The sequence below is a fragment of the Cricetulus griseus genome (assembly GCF_003668045.3).
Source record: "Cricetulus griseus strain 17A/GY chromosome 1 unlocalized genomic scaffold, alternate assembly CriGri-PICRH-1.0 chr1_0, whole genome shotgun sequence".
NCBI lineage: Eukaryota > Metazoa > Chordata > Mammalia > Rodentia > Cricetidae > Cricetulus > Cricetulus griseus.
Window position 1 is genome coordinate 62,652,943 of NW_023276806.1, and position 17,964 is coordinate 62,670,906.

Sequence of the window (17,964 nt, forward strand, 5' to 3'; positions counted from 1 at the left end):
TGGCATGGGACATATGGGGGAAAGAAGCCTGAATAGCATTAGTCCTGGAGTTTAATCTCCATCTCTATGGTGGGCCTGAGGTAGAAGTGGGGTAAAAGTGTCCTCTTGTTGTTCAGTGCTTCTCTAGGCATGCATGAGCTAGGCTCAAAGAGATTGAGATTTAGGCCAAAAAATAACAGACACAAAAACCCTGGAAGAGAGCACAGGAAACCCCATCCCCTGCAGGCCTTTTTGAACTAACTCATATGGAAGGGCTTTTCTTTGCTGCTAGGTCTATGCAAGGCAATGATTTTCAACCTCCCTAATGCTGTGACCCTTTAGCACAGTTCCTCATGTTGTGGCCCAACCATAAAGTTACTTTCATTGCTGCTTCATATTTTGCTACTGCTATGTGTAGGGAGCACCATAACCACGCCTCCTAAGGGCTGGCTACAGGTGTGCCCCTACAGTTATGAATTGTAAATAATTTTGGAGATAGAAGATTGCCAAAGGGGTGGCGACCCACATCTTGAGAACCACTGGCCTTCATAGAAGTGATTTATTGGAATATGCTTTAAGGACAATTGGTGAGCTTACAGCGCCTCCTAAAGGAAGCATCTTGAAATAACCACCCTGGTGTGAAAACCCATGGAGACTAATCTGTAGGCTTGGAAATTACTGTGAAGGAACTTGTTAACTTGGGTTTTTAAGAAGACAGAGAGAGAAGTTAAGATAAAAGCTTCCTTTAGTAATGCTGAAGGAAGGAGACTCTGGTTCAAAGCATCTCTCGGGTGTCTTGATTCCCTTTTTGTTTTTGTTTGTTTTGTTTTTGATTCTCTATTCTTTTATAGACCTCTGTTGTGTAGTATAGGCATTTTACAGATCTTCTGTGACAATACAACGCTCTGCTTTAGCAGCCATGACAGGCTGCAGAAAAGACCCAGCAAGACAAAAGGCCCCTGACTCAGCAAAATGTCCTGAGCTTCCTGATCTTGCCTTACTAGGAGGTCAGATACCCTCCATGTTAGCTGGCGGGCTCTGGATGTGCTTTAAGGTAAAAGTGATGTGCAGAGCATAACAACCACTCTGGGAGGGTCTATAGGCCATAGCAACCAGTTAACCAATCAACACCAGGTCACCCAAGCCTAGAAGTGCACCAATCCTGAGACTGTTACATACCCCTTGTACACCCAAATAAGTTCCCTGCCTTACATGAAAACTTAATTACTCATAAGGTCTAAAGAGACCATTTAAACTTTTTCTGTCTTCATTTGTGCTTGTGTATGTATATGTTCATTTTTTGCATGAGTGTGGATGTATGTATGTGGATGCACATGTATGTGGGGCCCAAGGTGGGCTCTGGGATTCACCCTTCACCTAATTCAGTAAGGCAGAGTTTGTCAATCAAATCCAGAGTTCCCCAGTGTGTCTTGTCTTTCTAGTCAGCTTGCTCTGGGAGTCCATCCCTCCCTTTCTGAGACTGGAATAACAGATGGGCTGCCACACCCATACAGTTTTTGTGTGGGTTTCTGGGATCTGAATTCCTGTCCCATCACTTTCCAGGCATGGGACAAACACTAAACTTCAGAGCCATCTCTCTAGCCCCAAGATTCCCTTTAAGGAATGTGTGATTTATTTTTTTAGATTGGGCTATGAAAGAGACGAATAAAGTCCCTAAGTTAACGGCAATGCAGTATAGCCACAGGGCCAGTCATAACCATGTTGGTTGAAACCCAGTATGAACAGAATCTGTGTTTGATTGTTTCTAACTACTATGAGCTGGCACAGAATATAGTTCAACCCCTAGGCGAGGGCAAATGATCATCTGTAGATGTGACCAGTGAATTGGAAAGACAGTATGTTCCTTGGATATAAACCTATTTCAGGGTTGGCTGTTTTCATCTATGTGGCTGGTGGGAAGCCATTGCATTGTCACCAATCCTTTTCTGTATAAACACTGACTCTTAATGTGATCCTGGGGCTTGATATAAGGTTTTGGCTGGATAGATTTGTAAATGGCAGAGATGGCACCCATGGGATAAGGTGGGGTTAGCCTTATTTCATGAGGCTTTGTACAAAGTACAATGAAGTCCGAATCTAAGGGGCAAGTGATTGATTTGAACAAACATACAAATAAAATGAGACAGAGATACAGGAGATAAAAGATCTTCTGTAGGAAGTCTCGCTAGCGCAGAGACTTTTAGCATGGGTAACTTCTGGAACAATTTTAGCAAGGACCCTTGGTCTTAGGAATGCAGACACTGCTTCTGTTCAAGTACTGGAAAAGGAAAAGAGGAGAAAGAAAGAGAGAAAATAGCACAGGAGCAAGGATGAGAACAAGAAGAACCCAAAATAAAAAAGGTAGAAGGAAAGAACAGGGGGAGGATACAGAAGGGCAGCTGGTATGACATTCTCGGGTCGCTGTAGGGACCCAGTGGGAGAGCCATGCTATGGAGGTGACTACGCACATGTATTCTACTTCTTTCCTCACAAATTTACTGAACCCAATTCTTGTTCCAGCATCCGGGTCCTGTGTAAGAACATTGTACTATACATTTCTGCAATCAAGCCAATGCTGCCACTGGAACACACAGGCCATGTTTCAGAATAGCAGTTCCTTAGTGTAGAGAGGTGTGCAATCCCACAACCAGAATTTGCTGTGACCAATCCAATAAGCATCCATTGCATAAAGTGTTTAGAGAAAGGGAAAACCCGAATCCCTGTCGTCAAGGAACTTTTAGTCTGGCAATGATGTTTGTGTGTGTGTGTGTGTGTGTGTGTGTGTGTGTGTGTGTGTATGTGTTTCCTTTCTTTCTTTCTTTCTCTCTTTCTTTCTTTCTTTCTTTCTTTCTTTCTTTCTTTCTTTCTTTCTTTTTTCGAGACAGGGTTTCTCTGTGTAGCTTTGGAACCTATCCTGGCACTCGTTCTGGAGACCAGGCTGACCTCGAACTCACAGAGATCCGCTTGCCTCTGCCTCCTGAATGCTGAGATTAAAGGCATGCACCATCAACTGCCCAGATGTTAGTGTGTTTCTGTATAAGTGTAAATTGAAATTTACAGAAGAGAAGTCACACGTGTGTTAAAGATTCCATAAGACTGAATGGTTCATTAGTTCTTTCAGAATGAAGAGAATTAGAATATTCTGGACCCAGGGGCATATTTTGTTGGTTTATTTTTAGTAACCTTAATAGTTATTCATTGCCCATCTCTGTCTGACTTAACTTCCTTTTGATTACCTGACAAAACATTTCAAATTATTCTTCATAGAGAATCAGCTTCTGTCAATCAAAAAAATTAAGAACACCATGAGATAACACCTGAAATCTATTGCAGAGCCCCCAGCTGTAATGTTGTATTACTAACTGTGGTCCCCACAACTGTATTGCTAATTACCTTGATTTATGACTTTCATTGTTCTGCAATAAGATCTCATGTGGAACTCCCTGGTGGAATCTGTTGCTCAGTGTAACCTAAATCTGTTTCCCAGGCCATGGACATTCGTATTTGGCTCAGAATGAACTATTTCTTATTCCTGTGGGAGTGAGAGCTGTGTTTCATGTTAACCATTTTGGTATTCAGTGAATCGCTTAAAGGACAATTCATTTTCACTGAAGGAGTCATCTGATTGATACCAAGGGCCAATAAGGTTCTTTGTGCCTAATCATCCTGCCACTTTCTTGGGTGAATGCCGATGAGTTCTTTCTGACAATTGGATTGGTTGATGACCTATTGCTCTATTTTGAGCTAGTTATTGAATGTCCCTTTGTTTCAGAGTATTTGTTGATTTTTTTTCTTTCTCTTTTTTTTGGGGGGGGGTCGAGACAGGGTTTCTCTGTGGTTTTGGAGACTCTCCTAGAACTAGCTCTTGTAGACCAGGCTGGTCTCGAACTCACAGAGATCTGCCTGCCTTTGCCTCCCGAGTGCTGGGATTAAAGGTGTGTTGCTACCACTGCCCAACTTTTTTTTTTTTTTCTTTTCCACATCATTTGTTGATGGCACTTGGCCTTTGTTCCCTGCCATTCCTTCAATAGCTAACTCAAGAATAGAGGTAACTTGACTTTTCTTTGTAGAAATTCAGGAAAGGAGGGGATGGTGGGAGAAAGACTGCCATTTGGTACTCTAGTTGGTTTTGTGTTTGATAATTATGTTAATTTGTTTGTTTGTTTGTTTGTTTTTCGAGACAGGGTTTCCCTGTGGCTTTGGAGGCTGTCCTGAAACTAGCTGATCTCGACTGATCTCGAACTCACAGTGATCCACCTGCCTCTGCCTCCCAAGTGCTGGGATTAAAGGCGTGCGCCACCACCGCCCAGCTTAATTATGTTAATTTTACTTACAAGCATTTTTAAAACTGGGAAACATCTGATATTCCCTCCCCTCTTTTTTGCACACTAAATTTAATGTCCCAAACTGTATTGTCTAAAACTGATAAATGGGTAATCAGCTTTAACTAAAATATAGGAAGTGAAAGGTTCAGGCTTTAATGCTGATCAGCTCTTTAAGAGACAGACCCTGCCCCCTGACAACAGTCAAGGCACGCACAGGAAAATGTGCTATGTCATTACACCCGCCACGCATTACGGCCTGCATGAGGACTCTGGGCATGCATGGAACCTCAGTGCACATGCACAGTCTTCTCTTTAAAAGTTCCAACTTCCCTGCTGCTCTTTCTCTAGTCTCTCTTTTTACTCTTTACTCTCTACTCTCTGTTTCTGCTTAGCTCTCTCTTCTCCCACCTATGTGATCTTTCTGCCTCTCTATGGCGACTGGCCATGGCGGTCAGCCATTACCCTGTTCCTCTTCTCTCCTTAGTCTCCCTACTCTGCCCGGGCATGTAATAAACTAGTCAATATGTCCCATCTCTTTTCCTCTTTCTCTTCAAAAACGTAACAGGAAGAGCTAAGAAAAAATTGCTACCTTATAAAATGTTGATAGTTTTAGAAACTATCAAAAATTTAAAGATACTAAAGCATAAAAATTAACAGTTAAGCATCATGTCAAAACCAAAAGCAAATTCTAGAGAGCCTATCTTGTCTAACATTCTGCTATCTACCCTGTCTACCTTTGCCTCCTTTTTATAAGGTTTTTGTCATGAAGTAAAGGATTGTTTTTGTTTTGTTTTAAATAGAGACATAAGTAAAAGGCTAAAGGGTGTATCACCTGAAGATTTTAAAAAGATAAAGGTCCTATTTATATGATTTGTTTTATTACAATTAAAGATTTTAAAGTCTATTATTTCTTAGGTAAGAATACTTACATAAAACTAAAATCTAACTTTCTATTTTAAAAAACGGCTTTGCATTTACAAAAACTGACATAGAGAACAGGAGTTTTGTTTTATTACTTTATAAAATGTGCCATTTAAAGCTTAACAATTAGTTTTTTTGTGGGAGGGGGTTTCTCTGTGTAGTCTTTGCTGTCCTGGAACTCACAGAGATTCGCCTCCCTCTGCCTCCAGAGTTGAGTGCTGGGATTAAAGAGTGGGCTACCACCCCTGACCTCCAACACTTGGACTTGAGTGAGGAGAATGAGTCAGGATAGGGGAGGAGATTCTAGATTAACATATGAAAGGTGACAGCTAAAGGCTGGAAGTTTGGAGAAAAATAGCCTATGCACAAGAATGCTTAGTATGCAAATGATTCATAAAGATGAAAATGTTCCCCTCCACTTAATCTGTTGGAGCAGGGCCAGGTTTGGCACAATGCCATGCAGATAGGATTCTCTACTTTAATAAACATTCTCCTCTCCTGTAACTAACTAGTCTCTGTACGCTCCAAACTCTAGTCTTTGTATGTAACAAACATAAACAGGTCTTAGTGCTCAGTGTGCATGTCTTATGTTGGGGTAAGAGAAACGAACACAAAATGCCACCACTAACAACAGAAAAACAAAAATAACAGGAACTAGCCATCACTGGTCATTATTATCCCTTAATATCAATGGACTCAATTCTATAAAAGGACACAGACTAACAGAGTGGATACAAAAACAAAATCTATCCTTCTAATGCACACTAGAAACACAGCTCAACTATATTTACAAAAACTGCCATCAAGAGAGGAAGATGCAATAGTCTAGTTGCCAAGAATGTGGAACTGGGCCTTTTGGACCTTTCCTTTTTGGGAGACTCTGTGTGGGTGGGGTTGGGAGAGGGAGAGGGAGAGGGAACAGGGCTTCCAGGACCATGAAGGGGCAGCCAGAGGCTCCAACTGATCATCCAGGAGTGAACAAATGTTGGTGAATACTCTGTACATCACTGACAGGTGACAGATAAAGTCTTCAGGGCCAGCCATCATCAGGGGCTCTGCAGAGGATGGTGGCCAGGATCTAGGGAAAAAAGTCTAGAATGCTCATTAGTTTGGGGAAAATGACACCACTTAACCAAAATGTAGAAACTTGAAAAGAGTTTGTCCCTCCCTGGCTAACTGTATTTCTCACTTAAAACTTGCGACAGTTAGCAAAACACATAAGAATGTGAGGTTTCTTAATTCCAGAGATGGGAGGAGAAAGACCACTGACCAAAATCATCATGGTCAAATTAATCAAAGCAAAGCAAGCAATTAATTAAAGCAAACTTTTTTTTGTTTTTGTTTTTCCGAGACAGGATATCTTTATCCTGGCACTCTCTTTGGAGACCAGGCTGGCCTGGAACTCACAGAGATCCGCCTACCTCTGCCTCCTGAGTGCTGGGATTAAAGACGTGTGCTACCAATGCCCCGCACAAGTAAAGCAAACTTTTACAATTGTACATACAGGCTGCCCCCGGCCAGGTTGGAGAGGCCAGCATTAGACATGAGGAAGACAAGTTCAGAGGTAGAGGGCTTCCAAATGGGAGAATTGATTTGGAGGGCAAAAAGGCAGAGTTACAGGAGCATAACACAGTCCCTCTTGAAACAAAGACATGTTGCAAGCTGGGCATAACAAGGTAGTTATAATAGTAGGTGGTCATAAGATAGTCATAGGTGGTCATATAAACTTTTGGAATAAAGGTAGGGTTGCAAAATGATTCTAAACAACTTTTTGAAATGAAGATGTGATTTCCATTCCTGGAACAGGCAGTTTGGAGCCATTTGTAGTTAAGGTTACAGGTGTTGCATAGCCTATTCCTTGAGAAACAGGATTAATCACAAAAGGAATGAACCCAGTTTTTCTTTACTATAGAATGGCTTTTGGTTTATCAGCTGAGCACTGGCTTCTCAGGATAGGCACAGGCTCCTTTCTTAGGGATAAAACCCTTGCTATCTTAAGTGCAGATACACACCCTTCACAGGAGTAAAACTTTCTGCCCTGCTGACATACTTTGGATTATATGGTCATACTCATGGGGTTTCAGACCCATCTCTTACAAGACACATCTTGAACTGCTTTGACTATTGGGTACAACTATTGTGAGAATTTTTTTTTTTCCTATCAAGTAGCTTGCTTGCCAAGGACACAACATCCACAAATCTCCTTCACTTTGTAAAACTTCTATGCAAATCTTTTAACCTTTCCCACCCAGTGAAACTTTTGTTTTGACAAAGGCCCCAATAGCCTGCAATAGCAGATCTCTTCTGTCTGTCCTTTGGTTTCTTTGTGATGTTTCCTTTAAAACTAGTGATCTTGAAAGACTGAAACTGAACCCAAGCAAATGGAGAAAGGCATAGTTACCACCTAAGTTAGAATAAAACCAGGAGAGCCTCCTGCCCCACTGCTTGCCTGCCTGGTTTTGGTTCACCCCCCCTTTTTTTTTTAAACAAAAATAAATTGTTTTGCTGAGCTACTTTTGCTTTGTGTGTTCCTTTGTGTGATACTGGAATTATCCTAGGTTTGTTTCTAATATTGGTAACTAAACATAAAACTTCTACCAACATTTTCATGAACTCAGACCCTTTCATTACATGTTATTTATAACATCTTTTTTGTGATTAGATCTTTTAAAAATTGCCTAAGATATTTAAGGCACATCTATTAACTTAGTAGATCACTAGCTTCTACCAAGCCCCCAAACTAAGATGTCACCAAATAGCATCTTGAACTTATAGAAAAGCTTCCCCCATATTCTTGTAATTGCCTGTCTGATGTACTCACCAATGTATTTTAAACTTGCTTTGATTTATGACTTTCTTTGTCTGATAAACTATAAAACATCATTAAACTGCTTCCACATTGAAACACAGAATTTGGTGTAACCTACATCTGTGTTCCTGGCCATGGTCACTCAAAACTCCATAACAAACTATCTCTTATTTCTTTTTAGATGAGAGCTGAGATTTTTATGTTGACAAGGTCAATACCCAGAAGTGGTATAGCTGGGTCATGATAGGTCTATTTTCAGATTTTTAAGGAATATCTGTACTTATTTCCATAATGTCTGGACTAATTTACATTACCACCAATGGCAAAAAGGGTTTTCTTTTAGTGTGATTCCTTGCCACCACTTAAAAAAAATGATTACTCTTCTAACTTCAAGTGGTGAAGTCGATTATCAATGTACTTTTAATTTGCATCTTATAGTTGGACATTTTTTCATTACTTATGACCATTTATATTTCTTCTTTTGTGGCTACTTTAAAGGGAAAGCAGCCAGCCGGAGCATGGCAAACATGACTGTGGCAGGCCTTGCCCTTTTTCCCCATTCTCCTAACTTGCTAAAAACCATTAGATTACATTTCTGAAGCTAGTCTCCAAAGTTTATTCCCTTATTTGGCCACTTCCTCCTCCTGAGACACACTACCAAGGTCTCACTGTCAAAGTATTGGAGTCCATCAATCAAAGCCCCCCTTTGGCTCACTTAATTAACATGCCCAATTAAAATTAAATACCTCATCCTCACATGAGGTTTCCTCTTGTACCTTTATAAACTGCCCTTTATGCCATATCTGTTTTCTCTCAATCCAGAGGCAGTCCTTTGTCACTCCAGGACAAATATCCCTTTCCCCTTTTCTCCTTTCTTCCTTGTTCCCTTCCTCTCCCCAGAGGGACAAAGGACTGACTGCCTCTGGATAGAGAGGAGACAGCCTGTGTTAGCATGAGTTGGTTTGTTTTAATTGGACATGTTAATTAGGGTAGCAAAAGGGGACTTTAATTACTGGACTTGAATACTTTGATAGCCTGACCTTGGTGGTCTACTTCAGGGGGAAGAAGTGGCCAAATAAGGGAATAGAGCTTGGTGACTAGCTTATTTTATTTTTTTAATTGGAAATATTTTTTCATGGTTTTCCCTCTTTCATCTCTTCCAAGTTCCTCCTCACCTTCCTACCCTACTGATTCCATGCCTCCTTTCTCTTTCTCGTTGGAAAATAAACAAGGGAAAAATAAACAAACCAACAAAACAGAATTAAAAACAAAACAAAGAAAAAGCACAAGAGATGCCCACCCCAAGTTGGAAACCATAATACTCAAAAGATCAGTAAGGTAAAAAAACACCCTAACAAAACAAAACAACAACAACAAAAAAAAAAGTCTACAAAATACCATTGAGTTTGTTTTGTGTTGGCTATCTACTGCTGGGAGTGGAGCCTACCCATTACTATGGTTTATAAACCAATAAGAGTCTATTGGAGAAAACTAGTTTTTTTTTTCCTGTGAAAGCCATTGTCATTTGTTTGAGTTGTTGACTTGAGTTTTCTAGAAGACTGTTCAGTGAATTTGGACTTGGGGTAGGTCAGGATTTCCACCATTTCTGAAATGGCCTCAGATAACCTCAGTATGGAGTGGCTTTCTCAGTGCTGGTTTATAAAATCAAAGTATCAGTCTACTCTGGAAAGCATCCAAAATGCTCTGCCCTGAAGTATCAGGTATTCAACTAGGTTAGCTGTTTATGCAAAACTAAACAGGCAATTGATCTCTTTCGAATGCAAATTTACCTTAATCTTACATAAGTGGTAAAATTATATGTATACCAAAGAATTGTTCAAAAATAAGTTTATGACTTGTTAGAACACAGGCCTGAACATTCTGACCAGATCCCACAGCCTGAGTCAGGCCACACCTCCCTCCAGCTCTCTCTGGGACAGACTTGAGAAGCCTCTGTGCTATGACAGCTATGATTTATGACAGCTGGCTTTTTCGTGCTTTGCCACACATGCTGTGTTGGATAACTCACATGAAGCAAAACTTCCTGCCAGCTCTCCAAAACTTAGAAGTGTTAGGTTTCTTGTTTGTTCTTGGGATTGGTCTAGAAAATCCTCAGAAAATTTCCAAAGACTTCTTATTGGGATAACCTGCCTTCTCCCCCGCCCCAAATTCATGGTGAAACTCTGTTTCTTTCTCTCCCTTTCCTCAATCCTTCCCTTTTCTCCCTGCATCTCTTTAGATTTATTTATTTTAATATACACATACGAATGTTTGACCAGGCATGAGTGCCTGGAGTCCCTGGATCTGAACGCATGGTTGTGAACGTATGGTTGTGAGCCACTGGGAACCTAGCCTTAGTCTTCTGTAAGAACAAATGCTCTTAACTACTGAGGAATCTGCCCAGCCCATCTCAATCTTAAAGAGCTCTGTCTGTCTCTCCAACCATCATTCCTTCTCAAGTATATTGTACCATCTTGCTCAATCATTGTAAGACGCTTCATTCCTGAAAGGAATCGTGCATAATCTCTTTTTGGACTGACTGCAGCTGCTCATCTCTCTGGTTATTTAATTGTCAACAGTAACTATTGTATAGATACCTGGTGTTGCATAAGAAGCCTGGTCTACAGCGGAGTCCAGGACCAATCAGCCAGAAGGTTGGTGAATGTCGACACCTGCTGACCACTTTTGGGAATTAATGACTATGTCAGGATACACAAAGCTGTGTAAGCTTTGTTACCATGTATTTATTTTTCAGAGTTTCCTGGGTTTGGGATAGTCTGTTGGTATCAGATAAAAGAATTTCTTTCCCAAGCACAAACTCCATGTTTGATTTAATTTGACTATTCCCATGCTCTTGGTAATAAAATTGTTTCCTTCTTTTTAAATTCTAGAGGGGTTGTAGGATTAAAGCTCTGCCTGACACAAACAGGTATTTTCAAGCTATCTCTTTTTAGATAAAAACCAGAGGCCAGTGAGGTCAAATAACTTCCTCAAGGTCACAGCCAGTAAGAGGCATAGACAGATTTGAACCTAGACAGTTAAATGTCCTAAATCCTACTTTCAACTTTTTTTTTTATAACAACTATTGATTGACAGATATATATGCTATTAGAAGGCCCTGAAAAAATACTTCTCACTGAAGGACTTTAATTGTATGGCATTTACCATGTGGCATTGCCCTTTCTCAGGACTCTTACAGTATTTGGAAGATGCATGCATCCTGTAATGGACCAAATCAGTTTGTTAGTGTGAATTTGCCCATTAGATGTTTTTTCTTATTTAATATAGCTGCTAGAAGGGGCTAGGAGGAATTGTGGGATTCTGCAAAGGATTTTAGCAAAGAGTACTGCCTCATTTTCCTATTCTGAAGAGGTTAGAAAAATAGAGTCGGAAGAAAACAGCATACCCGAAATACCATGCTTTACAATAGCAGTAGTTAATAAGAGTGGCTTTAGGTCTCTTAATGTTAGCTTTCTTATTCTAGGCACAAAATGAGGCAGTCTTACCCACCCAATCATGGCATGCCTTCCCGAGTGGGGTGTAGGTCCAGGGAATCATGGATTGGGCTCCTATTGTGACATGGAGGGTCTCTCCAGTCCCAAAGTTAGGGCAGGGCAGAGCTGAGGCAATGGATGGTACAAAGTACACCAAGTTAAATCTTTAGGGGCAAAGAAAGGGAAAGAGGCCCAGGGTAGGGCAGAGATGCTCACCTCTGGTGAGCCATCTTTTCATACAGATGCAGCAGAATTCAAGAAAGGATGAAGATTTTGTTGCAAGCTCTCAAAGGCCTAAACCAGTGTACCAGCTATCCCAATTTGAGCTCACAGCTCCAGCTACATCCCACTACATTGTCCAAAAGGAGTGAAGAGTTGTACTCTAGAACTTGTCAGCCAAGGGATCTGGTGTGAGGGGAAGAAGGGAATACTGAAGCTAGCTAGGGTCATTGTTCACGGGGAAGAAGAAAGAGGACAACACCTTAGCATTTCAGATCATTGAGTTTTAGACTCAAGCCCTCCCATCCTCATAGTCCCACTCAATGTTAGAAGAAGGAATTGTTTCTCATTTTATAAAGTTAATTATAAAAAAGTTGCATATAAATAAAAACATCACACACCAAAATGAACCAGAACCAAAGTCTAGATTATGCCGTGGAACTTTCTATATGGTTAGAATAGGCTGTGGAGCTTTACTCAATTTTACACTTTCCTAAATATATAGATCGATATATTGGATACTTGAAAGTGTAAAAAGAAAGAAGTCTCTTTCTACAGTAAAACAGAAATTCAGGAAAACAGTATCTACAAGATTTATTATAAAAAAATTAGCTTATGTGATTTGGGCAAGTCTAGCTCTGCAGCATTGTGGAGACTCAGGAGCAACAGAGACAGCGGAAGTCAGCAGGGGGTTTGCAGGCCCATTTCCTCCTGCTCAGGGATGCTGGGCCTTTGTTTTGGTTAGGCCTTCAATGAAGGGTGAGGCTCATTTGCACTGGGTGGGGACAGTCTGCATTATGCTGTTTCAACGATTTAAATGTTAAAGTCACTTAAAATCCCCTATCAAGTCCACACATAAAATCAAAGAGCACACTGATTCCCTTTTGACCTTTTGAAAGTTATATATTTTTTTTTCGATTTTGAGTACCACTTTCCACCTTTTTTTTTCTTTTTTTCTTTTTGTAGACTTAAAGTGCTACCTCCCATGTCTTGGTACTGCAGACATGAAATACCAGGCCCGTTTGCCATCATAATTTTTGCTATATCTTGTGCATTATATAGTCAACATTTTCTTTGAACTACTGTTAACTGCTTAAAAACAGCTTTGTATCCAGTAATATCCAAGATTACGGGTTAATGGTACTGGATGCATTTTTTGTTTAAAAGAAAAACGCACAAGAATAATACGTAAACAGATATGCAGCAACTATAACCATTTTCTTATTCCATTTGAGTAACCATGTCCTACGGCTGACTAGAAAACCAAGGTGCCCACGGTTCCATCTGGCCACCAGGGGGCGCAACTGTCTTCTGCCTAGGGGAGCTAGGATGGAAGTTGAGGAAGTCTTGGAGCTCCAACCAGAGCTGGACAAAGCGCCTTCAGCCTTATCCAGTCAAGGGGCCCTTTCTGTCAGGGACCAGGAGGTTTACCTGTACACCCCCGGCAATACCGAGGGTCCTGGGTGCACAGGCCTCTTCAGAGTGGTGACTGTCGGCCTGCTGGTGCAGCATAAGTGGAAAACGCAAGAGTGAACAGCTTCTGAGCCCTCAGTCCTCCGAGAAACTCCCTGTAACTGAGGGAAACAGAAAAGTCACTTCCGTCCCAGGGTCTGCATTTCCGGAACCGTGCTTGTGCTTGCAGCAGCTTTCAGCTTGAGCCACAGAGAACCAAGTACAAAATTTCCCGATGAAGGTCCGGAAAGCAGGTCACAATCCCAGCGCTGGGGAGGAAGAGGCGAACACATTACTGTGATCCAGACCAGCCTGGTGTACACAGCGAGATCCAGGTCAGTCGGAGCTAAAAGCCCTGTCTCACAACGCAAACTAAAACAAATGAGAATGGATTTAGGAATCCCAAGCCCAGCAACCTGGCCGTGTTTGGTGTAAAGCCAGACCAGGAAGGTCACAAACAGTGTGGAACATGATTGGGGCTCATAATACTGGTCTGCACGTGTGTGCCTCCGTGCATCCCATGTTGCTAATTTTCTTAGTTTCTTTAGTTTAAGTTGTCTGCTTATTGTTATCTTCAAAGGAATGCTTATCCATTAACTGTTGACAATACACCAATGGACTGGACGAAGGATTGGAGGAAAGAATATAGAAAAGTGTTGAAGTTAGTATCTCATACATAAGACCCCCAATGCAAGGCACTTACTGTTTTTACTGGGTGTGCAATCCTTCACAGGAGGATTTAACTGTCTTTTTTTCTGGGACCTTTGGAGACATCTGATATCCAATATTAGCATGCTTCCTGTTTTTACTGGAAAAGCTTGCTTGTCTCAGTTGGGAAGGGTTAAGTCACCTCTGGCAATTCTTGTCACTTCAATTGCTTAAGTAGATACTAAATTGGGTTGACAGCAGGTGGCCCCAGAATACCATGGATGTTTGTCCTTTGCTGCCTACTTAGTAACTTAATGAGGGCTTACTGAACAGACCCCATACTACTGCACTGGGTTTAGGGGAATATTGGACCATGGATGAGAAGAAACTGATATCAGGGAGAATTTAAATGGTTCATTACTCTAGTCTTTCTTTCTTTCTTTCTTTCTTTTCTTTTCTTTTTTTCTTTTTTTGTTTTTTTGGTTTTTGAGACAGGGTTTCTCTGTATGGCGTTGGAGGTTGTCCTGTAACTCACGCTGTAGACCAGGCTGGCCTCAAACTCACAGAGATCCACCTGCCTCTGCCTCTCAAGTGCTGGGATTAAAGGTGTGAGCCACTAATGCCTGGCTTAAGTCTTTCTTTTACAAGACCTCTCCCCCATATTAGATTTACTTAACAAATATTTGTTGGATGCTTTCTCTGTTCTGTATGCTATTCAGTCATTTGAAGTATATAGAACAAAGATCTTAAACTAGAGTATGAGTGGGATGGGTGGGTTATGGTGTTAGGTAGAGTGTGCTATTCTTTTGTTCAAAAAGGAAGAAAAGAGAAATGCTAAGACATGAGACATGTTGATTGGTTTATTATAAGGCCCGGCAGAGTAGGGAGACTAAGAGGAGGAACAGAGGTAATGGCTGACCGCCATGACCGGTTGCCATAGAGACAGGCTGAGAGAGAGCCAAGAAGAGACAAACAGAGAGTAGAGAGTGAAGCAGGAAAGTTGGAGCTTTTAAAGGGAAGACTGTGCATGCCCACTGAGGTTCCACGCATGCCCAGAGCAGAGTCCTCATGGGTGATGGGTGACGTGGCGATGATGTAGCACGTTTTCTTACGCATGCCCTGACCATTGTCGGGGGCAGGGCCTGAACCTTTCAGAGTGGTTAATGTAGACCCCTTAGGAAGGCAAGATGTAGACAAAGGCTGAAAACACGGAATGAGAAAGCCAAATAGAGATCTGAGAAAAGAATGTTCCAGAAACAAACAAACAAAAAAAAATTATTGCACTCACATTAGCCTCATTATAGATAAAATAATGAGCCCAAGGAAATGAAGGATCGTTAAGGGTCTTATAGGAGGTTATTGACAAGGGTGGTCTAAGTCCATTTTCCTATTTCTAGTCCTGTGTTCATTCACCAGATCATATAGCCTCTCTTTTTGTCAGAAGACAAACCTTCTGACAAAGAAGACAGAACCTTCTACTAAACCTGTGCCATCCATAGCTTGCTAAGTGATGACTTAATGTTTCTGGGCATACTTCTCCCTATTGGGCAATGCCCAAATATCTCTGGTCTTTCTTTTTAATGTAATCATATGTATATTTATTTTGCTAAGGGCTATGGATGGTAGAAATGAGGCATAAAGTATGACCCTTTCCTTTAAAGGACTAATTTGTGCATCAACAGTTTTGGCTTTCATTTTCTTTTCTGTAGACTTTACCCTCCCCTCACCCAACAGACGCACTAATGATCTTTCTCCAGTTTAGAATTAGGTCAGGCTCTTAATTTTTGTTCCCATTTTTGATATCTGAATTCTTCCCCAGAGTCCTTCTGCTGCCATTTGTTAACTAACTGATCCTCTGTTTCCTAAGTTAATAAGTCTTGACTACTTCTTCCCCATGCAGGACTGGTCCATAAGGCTGCGTTTATGCTTTATTCTCTACTCAATTAGATGTTTCATCTGAATCCTCATTAACCCTATAAACTCCCATCATCTGTATTCTCAGTTGTTAGACTCCTTTCACTTGATTAGAGACTCCGCGTCCTCCTGTTTGCAACTTGTGCCTCTTGGATACTTCTTGGCCCCTTTGAGTTGTCGGACGAGCCTGGGTTATTTCTCTCTGCCTCTGGCTGTGAGAACTTTCAATACCAACCAACTCCCTTTCTCTCCTGCCCACACATGCTGGGAGGTGTCTGTGGGACCTTATGTGAGAGTCAAAGTCCTGGAGTATAGCCCATGTAAGACATCAATGAGGGATAGAACAGCAGTTTTAGGCAATTAATTGGCAGAGAACGAGTAGTGTGGCTGGGAGGAGAGCTTGGGAACTCAGCATGGAAGAATGAGGAAGATGGAACTTCCTGGCCTTGACGAAAAAGCAGAATTAATAGGTGTAGGGGGAACAACATGGTATGTGTGGGCCAATGAGAAGATTAGCTTAAATGGAATGGAGAGGGCGTGTTTGGGAGTGGAGGTGAAAGAGGAGAGATGGGCAGGTCTGAACTAGAGCAGGCCCTGGAGCAGAAGGTTGAGAAGCCTGCATTGCAGAATCATGAAATATTCTTAAACATTGAAGTTCCTGGGAGTCTGAAGTGAAGACATAATGACACATGTTGTTAGGACAGGGAAATCCACCTCCCTAACTCTGAGCACTTGGTGTATTATGCCCTCCAATGCCCTGCTTGGTTATTTTGTCACTGTACTGTGTCCTATTTCTTACCTGTTTTTATTTGCTTGTCCAGTCTCTTCTAGCTTACCTGGAGAGTGAATGCTGCCGGAGGGTAAGGATTTGATTTGGCTCTCTGCCAAATGTCCAGAGTCCACAGAATCAGATACACAGTTAATGTTCCAAAAGGGTTTGTTGAGTGAATGAATAGCAAAGCTAAGTTTATTTCTCCAAACTTACTTTTTTTTTTTTAAACCCCCGAGTGCTTAAATTTTTTTTAGTGCTGATCTCACCTCTCTTGTCTGTAAAGTCAGAAATGTGGCCTTCAGTTGTTGAAGACATGAGCATGGTCCTTTGCCATGAGGACTGTATCCCACCAAGGCCTTGTTACTTACTCCAGTTGGCTAAGATGCCCCAATTTGTAACCTCTTGAATTTCAGATGTAAAGACTGAAGACATCAACATGAATGAACATTGAGTCTAAAGGAGCAGAGAGTCATTGTGAACCTGGGCCACTTGGACATTGTACATGTGCATTTCTGAATACAACCATTGCATTTGTTGTTTTGTCTCCTAGGTGTCAAGTCATATGATGGCCAAGATGCTAAGCCCAGATCCTGGCTCTGCCCCTTCCTATCTATGTGTGCCTAAAGTGGCTGTTTAACACCCTGTTTAACACCCGGTGTTTGCTTCTGTGATAGGTGTGAAGAGTAACACCTCCAAGAGTTTTTGTGGAGGTTAGTGTTAAAGGATCTTCTTAAAGCAGGGTTAGCACATAGGAAATGCTTAGTGCTCTAAGCTACTAATGCTTAATGAGCCATTTTAGTATTAGTATGTTTTCATTTGGGGCTGCTAATCACATAGGAAATGAGCTTTGCAAGGTGTGACTGAGGGTGTAGTTTGAAGGGCATTTAAGGTTTGTTGAGTGAGGACTGAATTCCTGCAGGAGATGGCAGTTGCTCCAGAGGGAGGTTCCAGATTTGGATGGGGTTATTTTTGTTGGAATGTAGACCTAGATTGTCTGACACGAGGAAATGGTACTTTCTGTGTGCTGCCCAGAACACAGAAAGAATTCTGGTGCTGTCTTGTTTTTGCTTTGTAAGAGAAGATAACCAAGTCTGAAGCCAGGAATATTATACATGTTGTTAGTGCTTTGACATTGCTTCTCTACTTTCTTAGATTCTCTTTATTATGGTTCTATTTATCTATTGATTGATTAATTTTTCGAGACAGGATTTCTCTGTATAGCCTTGGCTCACCTGGAACTCATCCTGTAGACCAGACTGGCCTCAAACTCAGAGAGATCCCCCTGCCTCTTCTTCCAGAGTGCTGGGATTAAAGGTGTGCACCACCACCACCTCGATTTTATTTTGTTTTCTTTTTCTTCTTTGTTGGTGAAAACAAATGAGCATTTTGTCTTAAGATCTGTATGTTGTTGATATAGAGCTGGAGAGTTTG

The 17,964-nt window shown here is 41.3% G+C and overlaps 1 protein-coding gene and 1 long non-coding RNA gene across 4 annotated transcripts in view; one reads left to right on the plus strand and one right to left on the minus strand.

Annotated features, from left to right (window-relative positions):
- The window catches only part of Rptn (repetin), a 42,105-nt gene extending 28,807 nt beyond the window's left edge, over positions 1–13,298 (minus strand). The window contains exon 1 of the mRNA XM_027393391.2: positions 13,179–13,298. The gene's annotated coding sequence lies outside the window, so the exon portion shown is untranslated. The remainder of the gene's footprint in view (positions 1–13,178) is intronic.
- An 82-nt stretch (positions 13,299–13,380) lies between these two features.
- The window catches only part of LOC113833127, a 183,307-nt gene continuing 178,723 nt past the window's right edge, over positions 13,381–17,964 (plus strand). For all 3 annotated transcript variants that reach the window (XR_003480682.2, XR_004772036.1, XR_004772037.1), the window contains exon 1: positions 13,381–13,534. This is a non-coding gene — a long non-coding RNA (uncharacterized LOC113833127). The remainder of the gene's footprint in view (positions 13,535–17,964) is intronic.